The sequence below is a fragment of the Micromys minutus genome, assembly GCF_963924665.1.
Source record: "Micromys minutus genome assembly, chromosome: 7".
Lineage (NCBI taxonomy): Eukaryota > Metazoa > Chordata > Mammalia > Rodentia > Muridae > Micromys > Micromys minutus.
In genome coordinates, this window is record NC_137976.1 from 33,079,586 (window position 1) to 33,091,426 (window position 11,841).

Below are 11,841 nucleotides of genomic sequence, written 5' to 3' on the forward strand. Positions count from 1 at the left end.
ATATTATTGAAAAACTACCTATACAAAATTTTTAAGAAGATCACAGTTTAAACAATAACAATAATCTTGCAATGAATATAGATATCAAGTATTTGCCAGCCATCAGACACTTCATAACTTCTATCATTAGTATGATAAGAATTTTACAACATAATACAAAGAAAACTAAGTACAGAATTCTAATAGAGTTCTTACACTTGTAAATTTTCGATAAGTACTCTATTGGAGTTCTTGAGTTTGTAACTTTTAGATAATGGATCCGCCACAGTTATTTATTCTGTAGGTTGCCTTACAGATGGTTCAGTTTTCATTTTATTCATACTTCCCGGAAAAATACTTCCCTAGCTTATTCTTAAAAGTTATGCAACTCCATAACATTGCAGTTAGTGGCTAAGACTTTAAGAAATGAATTGAATAATCTAAACAAGAGAAAGTTATTGAACACTTATATGTTATGAATATTCATATTACTTCATTGAGTATGAGAGTGAGGTATAGGGAAAGAGTTCTAGGTAGCAAAGATAAGCTAACATTGTGAGGAAAATGATCTAACTTCTAAAACAGATGCTACTTATAAGCTTAATGTGAGTGAAAGAGGAAAGTAAAAATGTCCTAGTTAGAAGAAAATTTACAAATTCACATGTTAATTATCATGAATATACAATAATTAATTAATTCTAAAATGTGAAATTAAATTTAATTAAATTTTCATAGAAAATAAAATAAAATGATTATTATTGGAAAGTTTACAGGAATAGAGAAACTGTGAAGAGTTCAGTTAAGGATTTTGAAAGATATAAAGAAATTATTCATTCAATGAACATATTTTAACTCCATAAATAAATCATAAAAATGGTATTAGTTTAGAGGGTGTCTTACAAATAGCTACATTAAACAGGATCAGGTATTGGATTGCAGGAATAAGACTTAAGCCCTGAGGCGAGCAAAAAAAAAAAAAAAAAAAAAAAAAAAAAACCACACACACACACACACACACACACAATGGAAAAAAGCAACCTCAGGAGGTAGGAGGTAGGGGTACTCTCTAGAATGTATCAGAGACCCAGAAGGTGAGAGGCTCACAGGACTCAAAGGGAGGAACCATAGATGTAATTCCCAACAGTAGGGAGAGGGAAATTGTAGAACTTACCTCCAGCAGAAGTACAGGGCATCAAGTGAGGGTTGGGTTGCCATCCCACAGTCAAAATCACTGACACACAATTGTTCCTGTCTAAAAGAACTGAAGGCACAAAAATTGGGAACAGACAAAGAAAAACAAAAAAGGTCCAATGACAGACTCAAAGTGGGATCTAACTCAAGGGGAGGCATCAAGGCCTGACACTATTACTGATGTTATGGTTTGCTCACAAATAGGGCCTATCATGACTGCCCTTTGAACAACAATATTTACACCCAACCAATAGATAGAAGCTGGTGACCCCTGTAGTTGAATTAGGGAAAAGCTGAAAGAAGGTGAGGAAGAGGCCAACCCTGTAGGAGAATCAGTAGTTTCACCTAATCTGGACCCCCAAGATCTCTTAGACACTGGGGCACCAACTGGGCAGCATACACTAACTGATATGTGGTTCCCAACATATCAGCAGCATACACCAACTGATATGTGGCCTGCCCAGTCTGAACTCAGAGAAGAGGCACCTAACCCTCAAGAAACTGAAGGCAGCAGGGAGTGGAGAGGTCTGGTAGGGTGAGTGAGGATCAGGCTGGGAGGGTGCTAGGGGGTATGAGGACATCCTCATGGAACCAAGGTGTGGAGGTATCGGGTGTGGAACATTCAGAGGGTAGAACTGGGAGGGGCATAAAATCTGGACTGTAAAAAAATTGATTAAATAATAAATGAAGACAAAATCCAGTATGAAGAAGAAATACTAAAACCTCACACCTAAGTGGCAAATTTTAACAATGAATTAAGAAAACTGCTTTTAGATCTTAATAGCTCCATGATTCACTTAGATTCACTGGGAAGGAGAGCTTCTAATACTTTCTGGTTGATTCTTCTGTTGTGGAAAGTCAGGAGAAGCAAATTCTAGTTTCTGTTTCTGAACCTCCTAAAGTATTTAAAGAAATGTAAGATATAGGCCCAATCTATAATGAGAACACTTACAACATGTCACACTTTAAGCTAGTTTTTATTCAAGTTGTTTGGAACATAATAGAGACAGCTACAGGTGTGTCACATTTCTGTGACCTTCACCAATGTGATATCCCACATAAGTGGGTTCTCCCTACTCTGAATTGGTCAAGGGCCTTTAAATGAATGGAAGGATGTGAGCTAATATATGACCCTTTGGTTAATGAACATTCAGATCCCTCAAGGACTGGAACAAATTTGACAGTTGTCAAAGTGCTGTGCTTTTTAAATCCTATTAACTGACATCATAACTTCCCCCTGACTTTAATACCATTATTGGTGAATTTTCTGCCAAGACATTATTCATTGGTAATCAGAATTTTGAGAATTGCTTCCCTAGGGAATATTTCTCAGTGAATAGTTGGCAGAATGATATGAAAATAATCACTCAAGGACATTTTCAAATTACAAGATAGAGCTGCTTATGCTGATGTCAGCTTTTCTGATGACAAGAGAACATTTAAGTGCCATCTCTTCTACCCAGATTGTTTCTGGCAATTATTGTGTACTATTTTAAGGTCTATACTTGAGTATATTTTTAATTTTCAAATACAAAATATTCATATGTACAACATTAAATCTGACATAACAGAAATTTATGTACATATATGTGTGACTAATTTAACAAAACTACCATTTTGTATCTTATGTCTTCATTAATGTATACCTTGAAATTTTAAATCAATAACAAAAACATAAAACAAAAATATAGCATTATATATATGTATATGTATTAATTAACATGCAGTAAAAGTATATTTTAAAGCAGTTATATGTATAGATGTATAAGTTTAACACATTTATGAAAATTTTACACTACTTCTATATGAGATTAATTTTTGTTTATTCTGAAATACAAAACCATTCATGACACTGAAGATTTATAGGTTATTCACATTTGTTTTTCACTATGTGTAGATTTGTACATATACAAAAAAGTATGTGTTTATTTACTTAATTTAGTTTTATAAATAAATATAGTAAATATTAAAGGTATAAGTATTTTTACTTAAATAAACACACATAGAATATTATTAGTTAGAGTTGATAATTTCATACCCAGCTAGATATTGGAACATTTGCTTTTTACCTTCTTTTTATCATATAGAAAATATACTATGTTCTATACTTTAAGTTTAGGGAAATGTCAAATCACATTTTTTCCTAATGTTTTTAATTTGTAAAACTTGTTAGTGCATGTGAGTAGTTTAATGTTTCAAAGCTCATTTCATATATTCTAGTTGTATTATTACCTGATCATTTTAAAAGGATAAAGTATTCATTGAATTATGGAACAATATAGATGGAAAGATATTTTTGAATGAAATGTGTTCTTTTTTCATTTGGAAGAGTAGTAAGGTAAAAAATTCTAAACAGTAATTTGTAGACTGCAGAGCAAAGAAGGGGAAGTGTTATGTGTGGAGTACAGACTGTATAAAACAGCTTTTTAACCTAATGCAACACAGTTCTGATATTGTGTACAATTTAATTATTTCTGCATCCTTATTAGAATGTTTAATTACTTAAAATTTTAAGTCAGATATAAAGTGTTTTATTGAGAATTCCTAGAATTTGAGAGGATATTTAGTGTATTCTCAGTGCTATAGCCAATAAATATATTATAAAATTTAATACCAAATGTCATGACATTCAGATAATTTCATCGCAACTTTTAAAGATACAAAGAAAATATTCAACCTGCTCAAGTTAAACAGAACTAGGCTGGTTTGATTTTTATTGAACACATACCAGAAAAGATTTTGTAACATATACTGAGTAGATGGGAAAGGAATATTCCTTATAAACACATATATCTTATACATTTTAAGTTATTGTAATATTTATAATGGAATATGTTTGAAAGGACCTGATCTCAGAATGTTATAAAGCTAATTAACACAATCTCATACATATGAGATAGCATGTTTTCACATCCATTGAATGTAAGATTGTAAGTGGTTACCATACATTTGCAAATTTATCTCTTCATATTTTTTAATTTTCTTACTATTTCTCATTTGAGTCTTTCTTAAAAATATTGCTTTCATATTGATTTATATCCCAATGACTATTGATGCCATCCTTTACAAAAACATGTCTTTTGTTGTTTTCCAATGAGTGATTTTAAAAAGGAGCAGTAGTATCATTTAGTTATTTAATTGATATGCCCCCATTATATGATTTGATAGAGAAGCATTGTTATAGTTTGATCTTGCATTATACATACATATATAGATTATACATAGATAAACTATATTAAATAGGCTTAAAAAACTATAAACAAATACAATTCATTTAATTCATTAATTTTTATATTAATCATGACTGATATCTTTTAAAATATGTATATTATTAAAGTTACTTATTAAAATATATACAATTTGACATATTTAAATTTTTTTGTTTAGGCTAACAATACTAGTTCTACAATACAACATCTTGTTTAAATTTGTCACCTGATTTTTAGTAACAGAAAGCAGTTAAGAACTGAGTCTGCAAAAAGAAACTACAAAGAAAGTTTATAGAAGGGCAGGAAACAATCTTTTGAAGTAACAAATGTGCTATTTTTGGCAGAGAAAAAAGTGTCACATATATATTTATATATTAAAGTCATAATTTAAAAGGGTTTAAATACAAGTTAAATTTAAAAGACTACTGTAAACTTTTGTGTCTTAGATTTTTAAGAAGAATCCCAACTATTATTGAAATAATTTAGGATTACATGGAATTTTATAAGATTTTAAAAATTCAGATATATGCAATCTTTAAATAAATTTTGACAAAGGAATAAAATTATAATAAATGTAGGCAAGTTGTCAGGTGATTAAGTAATCAACTGAGACATTGTGTTCATATTTCCTCCAATACCATCTACTTTTAATTGGATTTCTTCCAAAGCCCAGGGAATACTGCAATAGAGTGGTCATAAAAAAACAAAAATTTAAATGAGACAAAAAATGCAATGAAATACTGTCTTCTGGACAAGACATGGCAGACATACTAATGAAATTACAGGGTCTCTGGTTTTCTACTCAAGATGTGAGAAAGATGAGCCTCAACCGGTTCCATTAACAATGGAACTAGGTTCCATCATCAGGTTCCAGCTGATGAGATTCAATCCCTGAGTAGTTGTTGCCAGTGGGTGCCTTCTACAGAAAGCATCTTTTTTTTTTTTTTTTTTCCCAGTGCTATAGCCATTGGGTAGTTGAATATATCCCAGTAACTACCACAGTATGAATATTCAATGAAGCAGTCGTAATTAAGCTCACAGGATTATAAACTTCCAACAGAAAAAAATAACAACAAAGTATAAAAATAGTAATAATAAGAAAAGACTAGGATGGAGGGGTTAATACAACCACAGAAACTATCTAAACAGGTATCAGTTACTAAAATATGCAAAATGTATTTAAATTTAAAAATTTTCAGCATAAAGTACCTAATTGTATCTGCTTCACCTAACTTCTTCGCATTTCTGATACTTCAGTATTGCACACATACATATGAAGACATCATAAACGATGTCATTATTTTATAAATGTTATCATCTACTTCTACAAAGATTTAAAAGTAGCAAATATTCAGCTGTAAATTGTTTCTACCATTTACTCATTTATTTTGTCTAAGCACCTAAATATTATAACAAAAATATTAAGATTTATACTTTATATACTAGTGATGTGTAAAGTAATGCACATTTTAAAAATTATTGCCCCTGAATAATTAGCCTGATATTAACAATGATTTATTTCATTGCAAATGTAAACTCTCTAAATACAAACTATATGTATTAGTCAGGCTTTTCTAGAGTCACAGAACTTGTGAATAGTCTCTATATAGCAAGGAGGTATTTAATGGTGACTTACAGTCTGTAGTCCAATCCCTTAAAAATGGCTGGCAGCAGCTGTCAAATCCTAGGATCTATCAGATGCTCAGTCCCACAGGGCAAGCAGGCAGAGCCCCAGAAAGCAGGCAGGCAAAGTCCCAGAAGGCAGGCAGGCTAAGAAAGAGAGCCTTCCTTGTTCCAATGTCCTTATGTATGTCTCCAAATGAAGGTGTGTCCCAGATTAAAGGTGTGTACCACCATACCTGGATCTGGGACTTGCTTGTCCCAGATGACCTTGAGCTCAGTGATCTCCTTGCCTTAGTTGCCTAAGGTTCTTAGCCTCTATGCCTCAAGATCAATATCAAAGGTGGGCCTCCCAATTCTGGATTGTGGTTCAGTCCAGATATGGTCAAGTTGACAACCAGAAATAGCCACCACTACACTATCTATAGAGAATATAAGTGTCATGCCTTTATATAAATTTAGGACTTATTTCCACCAATTTAAAACACTGTTATAATGAGATTTTTCTCTATAACACTTGACTACAGGACAGAAATCATGGAAATTTAATGACATCAAATAATATTTACTTTACATTATATATAAGAAAACTTCTAGTTTGTTGCCATAAATCCTGGTTTCTATGCCAAGACTTTTCCATAAATGAAATTCCATTTGATCAGCAAATGGCAATTCTTAGTACATTATCTAATTTTATACCATAAAAATATTCATTAAGAAAATATTAAGAAAAATGTTTTTACCTACACATATGGATACCAAGGCTTATTTAAAGCCAAATTGAATAGATTCTACTTTGTGTCCCTTTGCGTTGGTTAGGTCTCTCCAAAAATGTCACTATTTTTACATCTAAGTCAGTAAGATAGATAAATGTACAATAAACAGTGCTGTCTTGCAGTGTCTTCTCACTGGCCTCATTATGATATTGATCTGTAGTAGTATCTTTTACACATGCCAACCACATCCATGCACAGCACACAGCTGAGGCATTTCCTTAGTTGTCCAATGGCCTATTTATAACAGAATTCTCTCTCGTTTCTCATTGAAAGTTGTCTTCATATATAAATTATAGTCTTTTATTCCATAGTCTTTGTTTTATTGCCCTATAGTGGCAATATACACTCTTCTGTTTAATAAAATAATAATTACATGTTACCTATTAAAATACACTCTTCTGTTTAATAAAATATATAATTACATGTTACCTATTAAAATAGTTTCTCTTTTGAACCCATTGTCATGGAAACATTTTCTAAATATATCCTATTCTTTAACCCTCAGTTATTATTCAGTTGCACTCAGTCATTGCCCACAAAATTTCTCTTTTGTACTGTTGTTCTTCAAGGAAAGTTCTGAATGAAATATCTTACAGTGCATAATTATTAAAGAACAAGTACATTTCAAATAATAATTCTGTTTTCAAACCTTGATTATCTATTACCATAAGTCAAATAAACTACAAAATTAGGGTTTAAACTCTACTTTTGCATTCCACACAAAATTAACAATGCAAAATTTCCATAAGCAAAGATAATTTCCTTCTGCTCGCCTAGTTTTTCACAACATCTCAAAGACTTATTTTTCTTATATATTTGCATATATAGTCTGTTTATTCAAGACCAGTTGCCACTGGACTTACATGTTCTATCTATCTAATTTAAATACAAGTTTTCTTGCTTCACCTTTTGAATACCTAAGACAGAAATATCAATTTGGAAATGCCTAGACAATGAATGTTTGTAACATGTTTTAGTTGTAATAGGATGACTATGTATTTTTACCAATAAAATTTTATTTATAATTTGTAATGGAGTCAAATTTGGTTCTTGGTGTTACAGTTTGCTAATATCTGCTCCATTACTTCAACAGATAGTTGCTTACTTTATTGATATGATAGCAACTACATAAGATAAACTGTCATCTGTCCATTTCCCACAAACATTTTCTCAAGGATTACATTACATTTTAGTATCAGAGTAAAAATTTACTGATGGCAAGTTACGGAATCAAAAATATTTTTACATGTGCTGTACACTTTAATTTTTTTATTTTACATTTGTTGTTAAATTAACTTTGAGCTACATTCATTACTTAGTTGAAATTACATCTAAATAATTACATTCTTCAACTTCAACATTAAATGGAATAATTATTTACTGTTATTGTTTCCATCATCACTGTACAGTCAAGAGAGTTTTTTCATCTTTTAAAAATTTATTCAATTTTTTTTACACTCCACATTTTATCCCCCACATGGTCCACCCTCTGACCGTTCCACATTCCATACCCACCCCCATTTCCGCATGAATGAGTCCACTGACTGCCCCTAACCCACCAGATCTTCCCACCCCCTGAGGCCTCCAGAATCTTCTAATGAGACTTAGGTGAATGTTCTCTGACTGAACCCAGACCCAGGTTTTCTCTCCTGTATATCTGTTGGGGGCTTCATATCTGCTGGTTTATGCTGCCTGGTTGTTGATCACAGTGTATGAGAGATCTCAGAGATGCAGGTAAATTGAGACTGCTGCTCTTCCTAAAGGGTTACCCTCCTCTTCATCTTCTTCCAGCCTTTTCCTATTTCAGCCACAAGGGTAACCAGCTTATGTTCATTGGATGGGTTCAAATACCTGCCTCTAACTCATTCAACTGTTTGATGACTCTTTCAGAGGGCAGTCAGAGTAGGTCCCTGTTTGTGAGCACTCCATAGCCTCAGTGATAGTGTCAGGCTGTAGGGCCTCCCCTTGAGCTGGATCCCACTTTGGGCCTGTCACTGGACTTTCTTTTCCTCAGGCTTTTCTCCACTTCTCTACTTGCAGTTTTTTGAGATAGGAACAATTATGGATCAGAGTCTTAGCTATGGGATGCAAACCCCTTTCCTCACTTGTTGCCCAGTCTTTCTGCTGGAGGTGAGTTCTACAAATTCTCTCTCCCGTCAGTTGGGTATTTAATATTGGGTCCTTCCTTTTGAGTCCTGAGAGTCTCTCACCTCCCAAGTCTCTACATTCTGGAGGGTACTACCAACCTCCTGCCCCCCCCCCCCGAGTTGTCTGTTTTCATCCTTTCTTCTGGCCCACAGAGCCTTAGTTCTGTTCCCCCCCCCCCCAAAACCTGATTATGTTCCCCTGTCCACTGCCCTCTCAGATTCCCACCCCCGACTTCCTATGTGTGGTTCTGTGTGGTTGCTTTCTCTTCAGTCCCAACTGAGACTGAGACATTCTCATTTTGGCTCTTCAGGTTGTGGAACTTTTTGAGTTCTGTGGAATGTTTCTTGGGTATTCTGATCTTTTTTTTTTTTTTTTTTTTTTTTTTTTTTTTTTTTTTTTTTTTTTTTTTTTTGCTAATATGTATATAATAGTGAGTACATACCATGCATATCCTTTTGCATCTGAGTTACCTCACTCAGAATGAAATTTTCTAGTTTCATTTCTTTGCGTATAAAACTCAGTATATCCTCACTTTTATACCTGAGTGGTAATCCATGGTACAGATAAACCATTTTTTTTTCTGTATGCATACTTCTGTTGTGGGCTATGTGGGTTGTTTCCATCTTCTGGTCATCACAAAAAAGGCCACTATGAACATAGTGAACAGGTGCCCAGGGGCATGGTGGCTATCTTTTGGGTATATTCCCAAGAATGGTACTGCTGTATCTTCAGGTAGATGTATATCCAATTTTCTGAGGAACCTCCAAACAAATTGAATCCAGAGTAACTATACCAATTTACAATCCCACAAGCAATGGAGAAGTGTCCTCTTTTTCCACATTCTTGCTAACATGTGTTGTAACCTAAGGTATTGATCTCAGCCATTCTGATTTGTGTAAAGTAGAATCTCAGGGCCATTTTTATTTACATTTCTCTGATAACTAATGATTTTCAACAGTTCCTTAGATACTTACCAGCCATTTGAGATTCACTTGCTGTGAATTCTCTGTTTAGTTCTATATACCATTTTTTTTTTTGACTAGGGGTGTTAGGTTTTTCTTGGTTAGCTTCTTGAGTTCTGCATATATATATATATATATATATATATATATATATATATATATATATATATATATATATATATATATATATATATATATATATACATATATATATATATATGTACATACACACACACACATATGTGTGTGTGTGTGTGTGTGTGTGTGTGTGTGTGTGTGTGTATGATATTAGGCCTCTATCAGATGTGGGGTTAGTAAAGATTTTTCTCTAGCCTATAGGTTGCCAGTTTGTCTTATTAACTATGTTCTTGGCCTTAAAGAAACATTCCCATTCCTTGAGGTCCCATTTATCAATTCTTAATCTTAGAGTATAAGCCATTGCAGTCCTGTTTAGAAAATTTCAATCCATGCCAATGAGTTCAAGAATCCTTAACACCTTTTCTTCTATTAGATTCAGTGTATCTGACTTTATATTGAGACCCTTGGTTTACTTGGATTTGAGGTTTGTACAAGCTGAAATATGGGTCTATTTTCATTTTTCTACATGTAGATAGCCAGCTAGACTTGCACCATTTATTAAAGATGCCTTCTTTTTTATTGTATATTTTTGGCTTCTTTGTCAAAGATCAAGTGTACATAGTAAGTGTGTGGTTTTATTTCTGGGTGTTCAATTATATTCCATTGATCAATCTGTCTGTCTCTGTACCAATTCAATGCAATTTTTATCACTATTTCTTTGTCATGGACATTGAGGTCACAAATGGTGATTCCTCCAGCTGTTCTTTTATTGTTAAGAATTGTTTTTTTTAGGTGACTACAGACTCCTCCCCCCCCCCCCCCAGATCTGATTCCTTGTGCCCAGTTATCTCCCAGTTCTCATTCTTTTGGCCTCTTCATTTAGTGATGTGAGTTCTGTTATCATCTGCACACTGCTGTGCACTTCATCATCAGTGTTGGGAAATTGTATTTGTGTTCAAAAAGATCCAGTAAGACTGTTAAATTTACCTTGGCCAGCCCATCACCAAGGGGCCCCACAGTCTGCCAACAGATTGCTGAGTACCCTGGGAAGCCTCAGAGTTTCTCTCCTTGATGAGTCTACGGGTAAGTCCCCACTTTTTTTAGAAGGACTATCTGGGGAGAGACTACCAGGAAATCTCAAGGCACAGGTGTGTTGGAGTTGCTTGGGAACAGATTGTCCGGAACCTCATCTTTGTCTAAAGCCAGGGCAGCCCACGAGCATTGGAATTCACAGCCTCCCAAATTTACATGTTCGCACACAAAATATCAAAGTCATTCAAAGAAATCGTGAACAGAAAGACTATTATGGAAGATGACACAATACATCTTATTGAATTACCCTATACAGACACAATTTTAAAAAGTTTATTTCCTACAACATCAAATATATAAATCTATGGAACAGACTAGAAAATGCAGATTCTAGTCTGAGGAATGGCAGCTATAGTATTTTGTACAAAGTTTCAAAATTTCTTCACTAGAGAAAAAAAGTGAAACTGTAGGCAATTGTTTTGGAGTAACAGATGAAAAGTGCCCAACAAGATACTGGCAAACTGAATCCAGACAAGTCAAAACTGTGTCCAAATGTGTCTTTGTGTCCCTATGTGTCTCTTGAGATTTTTATTTGTTGTTTTTTTGTTTTTGTTGTTGTTTGTTTTCTTCTGTTTTATTTCATTTACTACTGCTGCTGCTGCTGCTGCTACTACTACTATTATTACTACTAATACTGTTGTTGTTGTTGTTCTTGTTGTTTGTGGGACCTTAAAAGGCTCCCTGGTTCCAAATTGAGATGAAGCTTGAGACCCCAGTGACCCTAACGGATTGTAGAAGTTTCACTTTCCTCCCAAAACCAGGCTGCTGTCACTAGTCACAACCTTC